Below are 10,854 nucleotides of genomic sequence, written 5' to 3' on the forward strand. Positions count from 1 at the left end.
TTCCTCTTATTGTTCCCCACCTAGTTATTCTTGGTAACAGGTTGAACCATAGCTGCAACATCTGCCACCACTGTAGCGGGCTGAACAAGGGTCTAGCTGATTCCTGTGACAACAGATCGCACCTCCTCCAGATTTATCCATTCCTGTGCCCGGGCCAGGAATTCATCTACACTTTTTACTCATTTTCGTTGCATTTCTTGCCATAAATCACCTCCAGCTGTGATCCCCATCCTCATTGCCATGAGCTTGGAGCTATCATCAACATCCCTAACTCGTGTTGCTGCATTGGTGAACTTGCTCAGATATGCTTTCAGGGACTCACTAGGTTGCTGTTTTATGTTAGTCAACAAATCAACCTCAACGCGAGTTTCCTTCGAAATTCGGAACTGTCTCTTAAATTCGAAGGTCAATTTCTTCTATGAGGTGATTGAATGTCTTTTTTATTTGTTGAACCACAAACTGGCGGATCTAGTCAGAGTTGTGGGGAACAAGATACATCTCAGGATGAACTTGACATTGTGGGTCATCATCAGCGTATTGAATGTCCCGAGGTGTTTGGAGGGGCTAGTGTTTTTGTCATATGCGGGCATGGTCGACATCCTAAAGCCAACAGGATATGAAGCTGCCACGATGTTCGAAGTAAAAGGCTCAAGCTCCTCATCGGAATCACAATCATCGACTCATTTTCAAAATAGGAGCCTCTCACTACAAGAAATTTTCCCTTCACCTACCAATTGTAAGGGTAAGTAAAAATAGCTTATTGGTAGGTAAAATTCTTTACCTACTAATTTCTACCAATAACGTATTGGTAGGTAAAGGTTAGTGGAGAAAGGTACCTTTACCCACGTTTGAAATATCAGTAGGTAAAATGATCATGGACCCCACACAAATGACTTGGCATTGATGACTTACTGTATAACATGGCACACGAAGTGGATTGTGACATGGCATATGACGTGGACTGTGATATGGCAAGCCATGTAGGATGACGCGTTGAACATTCTTATTTGTCCATGTGGCATCCATCTATTTGACCACATGGAAAGTTGTGATAAGGCCACATGGCACCCATTAATTAGGCCAAGTGGCACTCTTTGGTTAGGCCATGTGGAACATGTTTATTGGGATATTGGGCGACCATTGATTAGGCCATGTGGCACACACTAGTATGACCACGTAGCACCCTTTCGTTGGGCCACATGGTACGTGTTGAATGAGACATGTGGCATCCGTTGATTAGACCATGTGGCACCCACTTGTTGGACACGTGTTGCATGTTGATTAGGACATGTGGCACCCATTGATTAGGCCAAGTGGCATCCACTAGTTAGGCCACGTGTCGATAATTGATTTGGACATGTGGCACCCATTGATTGGGATACATGGTTCCTGTTGATTGGGCCATATGGCACCCACTGGTTAGGCCATGCGTTGCCTATTGATTGGGGCACGTGGCCATTTTAAGTACACTTATTTGTGTGTAGGTAAAAGTTGTATAGTACATGTAGGTAATTTTGATTTTTTATTTAATATAAATAATAAAAAAATTATTAATTTAAATAATATTAGTAATAAGTCACATAAACATATTATAAAATGTTCATAATTGTCGAATACAAAATTCCAAAGGCATAGAATTATAAAATGTTCATAATAGTGTAAAATAAAATATTAAAGACATATAATTATAAAATTGTTCATAATTGTCTAGTGTAAAATATTAAAGTGAAACATATAACCAATAAATTTTAAACTAACTGATTCTGCAACATCAAAATATTATGAATCATCTTCTTCATCAAGCATTGGTGAATTTCTAATTTGTGCATCAGCACATTGATCTGATGGAGGCAGTGGCATGAAATTGTTCTTTATGAGTATTTCCATAACTATACGCAACTGATCATTTGTAGAATCAAGACGACTATTTGCTTCATCAAGATGTTGGGCTAGCTGCTCATATGTTGGCCTATCTGACTCTGTAGTATCACGCTGTGAAGTTCCAGTTGTACTAGAAAAAGTTCGACCCCAACCTCGCAAGTGTAAAGAACGACGTCCAAGAATACATTCCATAATGTCTTTATCAGAAAATTCTTCTAGAGGGTGTTGAGCCCTTAAAGCCATCATTTCATCCTAAATATATATTTTAACTAATTAGTATTTATAATCATAATAAGTTATAAAATTAAAAATTAGTACATATAGTTTTGGTAAATTTGGTCCAGCTCATGATCCATTCTTCTCATCATAATGTTTTAGATGCCAAGTCTCAATTTGACCAGTGGAAGATGTTAACACCATCCCACATCGAATGTGATGTTGTGGTGTTGAGACTCGTCCATTTCTTGACTCCCACTTTCTCTTAGAATGATTGGTAGCATTCTTCAATGATCTTTCCTGAAGAAAAAAATTTAAGACAAATTAATAATAGCAATAATGAAATTATAATTTTAAAAAGAACAATAATAGTTACCTTAAATTCGTTAGAATACAAACGATCATACAATATCTCTCAGTCTTGTTGGTGGTCTTCCTTTAATTCAGGATGTCGTTTGCCCTTTGCCATGTTAATATCTTCTTCTCCTCCAATTTCTTTGAAATATGAATGTAACTTGTACTTGTAACCCTTCCAAGCTTTTATCATTTGATCATCAATACATTTTATAGTGGTGACATCAAGCAAGTTAATATCAAATGAATCCTACAATTATTGAAAAAAATAGTAAATTTATAATTTCAAAACATAATTGAAAGAAGTATACAAAAAATAATAATAATAAATAACTTACCAAAATAAAGTTTCGTAATGGAGCTCTCACCTCCTCTGGGACCGATGTCCACTCCTTATAATGAACCTACCATGATTGCGAATAATAAACCCAATCTCATTATTTAATTTCTCAGCATTATCACAAATTGGTTGACGACACTCTGGATCAAAAATCATAGTCAACTTTCCAGTAGAAGTTGCCTTAGCAACACTGGAAGTTTCAAATCCACGAGTAGGTCCACGTTGTTTGCTACTATTTGGAACACTTGATTCTGTGAAAAAAAATACTTATGTAAGTATAAATTAATTTAAACTTTAAAACACTTCAATGTAAAATACATAAAACATACCAGATGGTGCATGAGATACATCCCCTTCAATAGTAGGAGGGGTCTCCACATGGGCTTGCCCACCATCATTATTAGAGGGGGCAGTAGAACCTACTTGTTGATTCTGTACAGTAAAAGAAGTGGTTGATTCAACTTGTTGACTCTGTACAAGAGAAGGAATGGCGAGTTCAGGTAAATGAGAATGAGTAGTGGAGTGAGTTGTACGACCAACTGATTGACTATGAACAGTCGATCAAGTGGTACGAACAACTTCTTGACCAGGGACAATGGATTCAGTGACCTATCCATCTTGTTGTGCATGAATGGTGGAACGAACGATGCAACCATGTTGTGGAGGAATGATAGTGGAGTCAGTGACTGGTTGGACATGAGTGGTGGATCTACTAGTGCGACCATGGATGGTGGAGGAATCACCCGGTTCAGTATGTTGAGCATGAGCAGTGGAACGAGTGGAGTGGCGTCCAGGTGCAATGATAAAAAAATTCTACATAATAAAATAAAACAAATTATTAGGAGGTAGTAAAATTATCTATTAAACGAAGTGAGTGTGTTAAGAAAAACTAACGATTTTTTTAAGACTCTGCGTCATTAACAAACTCCTCTGAATCATTTTTTGTATCATTATCACTAGAACATATTTCTTCATCATTGAAGAAGATATTTCCATCATCATAATTCTCATTTAGTTCAATGCCTTCATCTATACTGGCTTCCTCATTGATCGATTGATTTTCATTGTTGACATTCAATTGAGCAAGAAATTCGCTTGAAAGAGTTAAAGAAGCAACATCTTCACGTAATAAAGATGAACTTTCAATTAAATCCTCACTCGGTTGAAAAGGTGGCAATTGAAAGGATTCTTCTTCTTGAAAAACATCATTATTCAATGACTCACCAGCCACATCACATATTTCTGGAATGTTATAAATTGATCGATAATTTAGTTTTCGAACAATTCTCCAACTTGAACCATGCTTCAAATCAATCAAATAAAATACTAATTATGCTTGAGTTGCTAAACTGAAGGTTTCATCAAGATACCAATTAGTAGATAGACTAATGGAAGTCAAATTATGCTCCACAAAAATAGATCCACCTTTTGGATTGGAGTTATACCACTTGCAACAAAATAGAAAAACTTTTCGATAAAAAATGAATGACAATTGTAAAATCTCAATCAAATCTCCATAATATATGATATTTTCATTATCATGATCCCCTTTGGTGCAAACTCCAGAAAATTATGTACGAAAATTATCATCACGTTCTTTACATCGAAATCGAACACCAATTGAAATACAACTTTGATAACTGAGGTATCGTTCTAATGGACCATGAGACAAAGAGTATAAATCATCATTTGCAAGAGAAGATTTTTGTACTCGCATCTGAGACACCTACATGAAGAAAGAAATGTATCATTTCGAAATCATTTATGTAAAGAAAACATGATATAACTTAGACATCATCAATGACAATATCTCAATTAACTTGGTCTTAAACCAAGATAAGAATTCTTCTCTTTGCTTTATAAGAACATCTTCATTTGAAAGGCCTCTTTCTTCCAACAATTTTTTATGATCTCTATAGATATGAGATTCATATGTATGAATAAGTTAAATATATATATATTGTTTGATTAATAAAGAAGAAGAAGAAGATTAATCACTCAAGATAATCTTCAATTCCATTGATAGAATTGTTCAATATATACCATTGAATAACTAAACTGGAAGAATTTAACAATTTGACAGATGATGCACCTAATGGACAGACATTGGAATTGAAAAGATCAAATTGATGACTTGGAGAAGGTAAATCCCAATTATGCTCAGATCTTGTGAATCTTGTCTCTATGTTAGAAACATTTCTTGACAAGAAAGTTACAACTTCATCTACAATAAAATCTTATGCAATAAAACCGTTAGGCTGTGACATGTTTCTCACATACTTTTTGTACTAACCCATGTGTCGTTCTGTCCCAAACATCCACCTTGAAGCAACTGGACCACCTAACAACACTTGATCTGGTAGGTGCACACAGAGATTAACCATTATGGTAGAAAATGACAGGGGATATCTTCTCCAACTTACACAAGATTATTACAATTCCCTCTTTCAATTCTTTTATATCAGAAATTTGTATAGTTTTTGCACAATTTTTTTTGAAAAATTGACATAATTCAATCAAAGTTGTTCGGATTTGCGTTGTGAGAAACAGTAATATTGCAACTGGTAGTATCTTTTGAAGTAAAACATGGCAGTCATGACTTTTCATTCCTCCTAGTTTGTCATTGTGAGTTACACATCGACTTATATTTGAAACATATCCATCTGGTAATCTTACACTTTGAATGAATGCACAAAATTCCTTACATTCCTCTCTCGTCAAAGTATAACTCGCATGAGATTTTTCAAACTTATTATTAGAAGACTTCATAAGCCAAAGCTCTTTTTGAAATTTTAGATTTTCTAAATATTTCAATATGTCTTTTGATTTACCCTCAATATCTAAAAGTGTTTCAATAATATTATCACAAACATTTTTCTCTATATGCATTACATCAAGATTGTGATGCAACAAGAGCTTTAACCAATATGGCAAGTCAAATAGAACACTCTTTTTACACCAATTCAACTCATTCTCCCCACGCTTACGTTTTCTAGAATAATCATTTGCCGCTTTACTAGTTGTACGAATAGGAACTTATTCAAGTTGTTTTAAAATATCATCATCAGTAAAAGTTCTAGGGGGGCATGCAATTCAATAGATCCATCATACTCTTTACTCGTTCGCCATGAATGATTGCTATCTAAATAACATCGATGTCCCATGAAACATTATTTATCAGTTATTCTTTTGAATCTTGTATCTTCCAAACAAACAGGACATGCTAGTTTACCAGCAGTGCTCCACCCCGACAAATATGCATAAGGTGGGAAATCATTAATTGTCCATAAGAGTGCAACTCGAAGTCTAAACATACACCTTGCATGTGAATCATATGCCTCGATTCCATCCCATAGCTCTTTTAGTTCTTCAATTAATGGATTCAAGAACACATCATAATCCTTTCTAAGGGATTTTGGACCTGGTATTAACAAAGACATGATATAGTTTGTTTCATTTGGGAAAACCCAAGGCGGCATGTTATATGGAATTAATATCACTGGCCACAAGTTATAGGTTGATGTCATGTTGGAGAAAGGGTTAAACCCATCAGACTCCAACCCCATTCGTACACTCCTCGAATTTGCTGCAAATTCAGGGTATATTTTGTCAAAATGCTTCCAAGCATCTCCATCAACAGGATGACGCAATAGCCCAGGTACATCTTTACGCACCTCTTTATGTCATTGCATATCTTTATAAGTGTGCTTAGAACTAAACAATCGCTTTAGTCGAGCCTTTATTGGAAACCATTGTAGTCGTTTATGTGAAATTTTATTTCGTACATAACGACTAGACTTGCATACAAGACAGGACGCAGCATTTCCAGTCTCACCATAGAATAATGCGCAATCATATTGACAAACATCAATTTGCTCATACCCTAAGCCCACTTCACAAAGAAGCTTCCTTGTATGATAATAACTCACCGGGCAATGATTACCATCAGGCAATAGCTCTTTTAAACACTTTAGAAGGTTGTCAAATGTTTTATCTGTCCATTTGTTAATCACCTTCAGATTCATCAACTTTACCATTGCGCTCAAGACGGAAAAATCTTTATAGTTATCATAGAAAGGCTTATGAAGAGACTCGAACAAGACATTGTACTTGCTGCCCATATTAAGTGGGGATTCATTGTCGGTGAAATCACTAGTTGGGCCGATGTCAAAATATGTACCACCAATAGCATCATGTAGGCCAGCAGCCAAATCATCACCTAGTTCAACGTCCTCAGCATCTGATAGCACTTCATCTTATACTTCCTCTATTTGCTCACCATGGTGGTACCATCTTGTATAAGTACTTAGAAAACCATGAGTGAGCAAGTGTAGCTTGATCACATTTATAGATTGTGATTGCTTATTTATGCATCGACGACAAGGGCATAATGCCATCCCATTATAATTCATAGATCGACTTGCAACACTTGTAAATTCATGAATATCATTGGCATATTCTACACACAACTTGTCTGATGTGTTTATCCAACTACGATCCATGAATCCAATTTCGTTAAAAAAATGGTGACCCTCCTAATTGTTGAAAACTATAATATTATAGTCTTTAACAAAAAAAAAATTAAAAAATTCATTACTAAGTTTTAAATGAATGAAATAATTTATTACTTTTTTTTTGTTTAAGAATATGGTATGGGAGGGTTTATGGATTAGTTTGTCAGAATAATTATTAGGATTTATTTAGCTAATCATGTATTTCGTGATATAGGGATGTAGTTGGTTTAGCATGAATCTTTATTGTATTTTACAAAATATATTGTTTCATTATTTAATATTCTTAAAACATTTTTGTTTCTTTTTGTTTAATTTTTTAAATTGTCTTATTTCTCTACTTTTCATTCAAAGTTATTTGTTCATAAAATATACAGTGTTGTTTCTCTCTTATTTTTTTAAAAACTAGGTTGTTTCACTTATTGCACTTATTCCATCTAATAAACTATAAATTTTCAAACAAAGACTAAATAGAGTTTCTTCTTTTTTCCTAAATCGATGTATCTAACAAAATTCAAAATACAAATTTAATAGCGTTCAATTTTTATGTAATTTTAGTTTGTAACATATTTCCTTAAAAAAATTTAAAAAATATATTTTAATATTTTATTAATAAAATGGATATATATATATATGTTAATAATTATTCTTGTTAGATATGTGTAATATTATTTTAAAATTTGTATATAGGTGAAAAAAGCATAAGGACAGTATTAGTTTGGAGTTTGGATTCTAAGCCCTGAGGACAAATTAAGGTTATATTTTTATAAACTTTTTAGTGAATTATTTTTAGATATTAATTAGTAGGATGTGTTTTTTTACAAAATGATTAAATTAATATTTAGGTATCCTACTTTAATTTCATTGGAATTATAATAATACAAATTATAAGAAAAATTATTAATAATTCATACAACTTTTGTAAATGTATAAGAAAGCATACAAAATAATAAAAAAAATACATTAAAATAAAAATATAATTATAGCATAATATTGTCTAAAAAAATACATTACACCATAATAAACTTTATGACTAAATAATAAGTAAAATAATACATTACAGCATAATAAAATTTTAAAAAAAAATCCCTCATCAATTCTTCATCGACATAAATCCTCAAAACAAAAACAAAATATCGTGATAAAAGAAACCAAAAATATTAATCCTACACTAAATATACAGCAAACATGATAAAATAATAAAATTTGAAAACAATGAATCATCATTAATCTTGATAAAATAACAAAATTTGAAAACAATGAATCATCATTAACCTTCCTCATTAGACTATTATTAGAGATTTAATTATCATTATTTATATAAAATACCTCTGAGCCACCAAGCAAAGTGATTCGCAAGTCTCAAACTCACAGAGTCAAGGAACCCAAAAACCACAAATTCTGGAAACCTTAGAAAAAAATATTACATATAACATTATTATCAGAGAAACAAAAACAAAAAGACTAAACTCAACTTAATGTGTGTATATATATATATATATTTAATGCTTGATGCAAAAAAAAAAAAAGAATCACCAATAATATTTAGGCTCAGAGAAATCGTTAGAGATAGGTGACGGTGGAAGATCAAAGAAATCGCGCAAGAAAAGGTGCGACAGTGGCTGACAGATTTTGTGACAGAGGAAGAGTATATAGAAGATTCAAAGCGAAGATGTTGGAGACGGAAGAGCTACATAGAAAATATTTCTGGAATTATCATCTTTTCTTCAATGAAGAAAAAAAATGGTTGGTTGAAGAAGAAAGATACATATCCTAAATAATTTGTAGTGATTTATATTCTTATCAATTTTGGTATTTTATTCACATTTGAATGAGTAATTTATGTGGCACGTTAATAAGTATTTCTATTTTTAATTTTTTTTTTCATTTTTCATTCTAATCAATTTTTTTATTATTATATTTATTTATTGAGATTTGTGCTTATCTATAACTTAGTAATAATTACATAGTTTTACATTTTCCTTTGATAAGTAAGACTCTCCCGTTGCTAGCAATGTATATTGAAAAGTTTTTAATGGCTATTACCCATACATATACATGGGTATCTAGATAAATTGAAAAATATGATGACATGGTATATAAGTGACTTGGTACTTCAAATTACCAACAAGTAAAGATTTTTTTTTTTTTTTTTTGCATTAATTTCGAAATTGTTTTTTTTCTTTGTCATTAGGAATGACGATTCCAATCAATAAGAGGTAAGCTCTCTTTTCATGTTTTGAATTAATTTCAAATTTTAAACATTAGGGTTTCATAATAAATGCACACTCATTTCTTAAACTCTCTGTTCTTCTTCTTCGTCATTCAATGTAAAAAAAAAAAAAAAAAAAAAGGTCACAATTGCACCCATGATTTTGTGAGCATGTGAAGGAGAGAAAGAAGAAGAAAAAAATCGTGTGGAAAAAAAATAGAGGGGGAGAGAGAAAACTAATGGGAGTAGAGGGGAAGGGGATGAAGAACAAAAGAAGTAGATCTGAGAATTTAGGAGGAAGAGTTGGAAAGAAGAGACAGAATTTTTATGAGAACTCATTGTTTTCTAATCGAATCAGGTCCAAATTGCTTTTAGATCGCGCTCTTCGGTGTAGATCTCCTATGAAAAGTTTGGAGTCATCATCTTCAATGTTCAAAAGTAGAACTCGACGTTGTCTTCATAGTGAGTCTTACTGTTCTTTTAGTAAGGTAATATCTTCATAACTATAAATGTGTCTATGATTGAGATCTCATTTTATGTTTATGTTAGAACACTTGGATTATTATTTTTCTAAAAGCTTTTTTTCTTTTTTCTATGTAAAAAATAGGAATATGAAAACCATGTATGTGTAGATGAGGCAGATTGTGATGTTCCTATCCTGTAACGCCCTGGTTACTCCAAAACCGTTACTGTGACTTTAAACAGTGCTTTACTCGCTAAACTAGTCATTTGGTTATAAACGTGCATTTAGGTGTCATTAATAGGCTAAGGTGAAAAATCTCGATCAAAAGGAAATGATATATTTTATTTAAAACATTAAGCTGTACATGGGCCAATAAAAGTGTTTTCAAGATATTTACAATCGAAAATGGTAATTACAGTGTAAAAATTACAACCCATCGACCTAAACGGCAAAAATAGGGTTAGCCCCTAGTTCCTCTGACAAACACCTTGGCCGTGGTAGTCAAGCGGCCGCATATGTACACATCGCCACCTAAGCTCTCCACTCAAGGTTGGGTGAGCTTTTCTTTCCCTTTACTTGCACCACATAGCACCCGTGAGCCAAGGCTCAGCAAGAAAACTCATTACTGCATGTATACAATATCAATTGATGATTATGATATTCATACTGGGCTTGTAGCCCAAATCAGATCAGTGAAGATCAATAAAGAGTCTGATAATCATGCTTGGCTTGCAGCCCAATCAGATAAGTGACTATTAAGTCATACTCTGAATAGATGACTAATAAGTCTATCTCTACGGCTCTGAACCCTAATCAGATAAGTGACTAATGAGTAAGTCATGAACTTAAACCAGATAAGCGACTATGGAGTCACGAA

General features: G+C 33.2%; 1 long non-coding RNA gene across 2 annotated transcripts; it reads right to left on the reverse strand.

Moving 5' to 3' along the window:
* Window positions 1-1,612: 1,612 nt before the first annotated feature.
* LOC133804918 (uncharacterized) lies at window positions 1,613-9,278 on the reverse strand. 2 transcript variants are annotated; one of them, XR_009878705.1, is made up of 7 exons: window positions 8,839-9,278; window positions 8,632-8,711; window positions 3,686-4,517; window positions 3,121-3,604; window positions 2,790-3,042; window positions 2,474-2,701; window positions 1,613-2,397 (listed from the first exon to the last, which is right to left on the reverse strand). It is a non-coding gene; the product is annotated as an uncharacterized LOC133804918 (long non-coding RNA). The 2 variants fall into 2 exon arrangements; XR_009878704.1 differs by having other exon boundaries at window positions 8,632-9,278.
* Window positions 9,279-10,854: the final 1,576 nt, after the last annotated feature.

This window comes from Humulus lupulus, chromosome X (genome assembly GCF_963169125.1).
Source record: "Humulus lupulus chromosome X, drHumLupu1.1, whole genome shotgun sequence".
Lineage (NCBI taxonomy): Eukaryota > Viridiplantae > Streptophyta > Magnoliopsida > Rosales > Cannabaceae > Humulus > Humulus lupulus.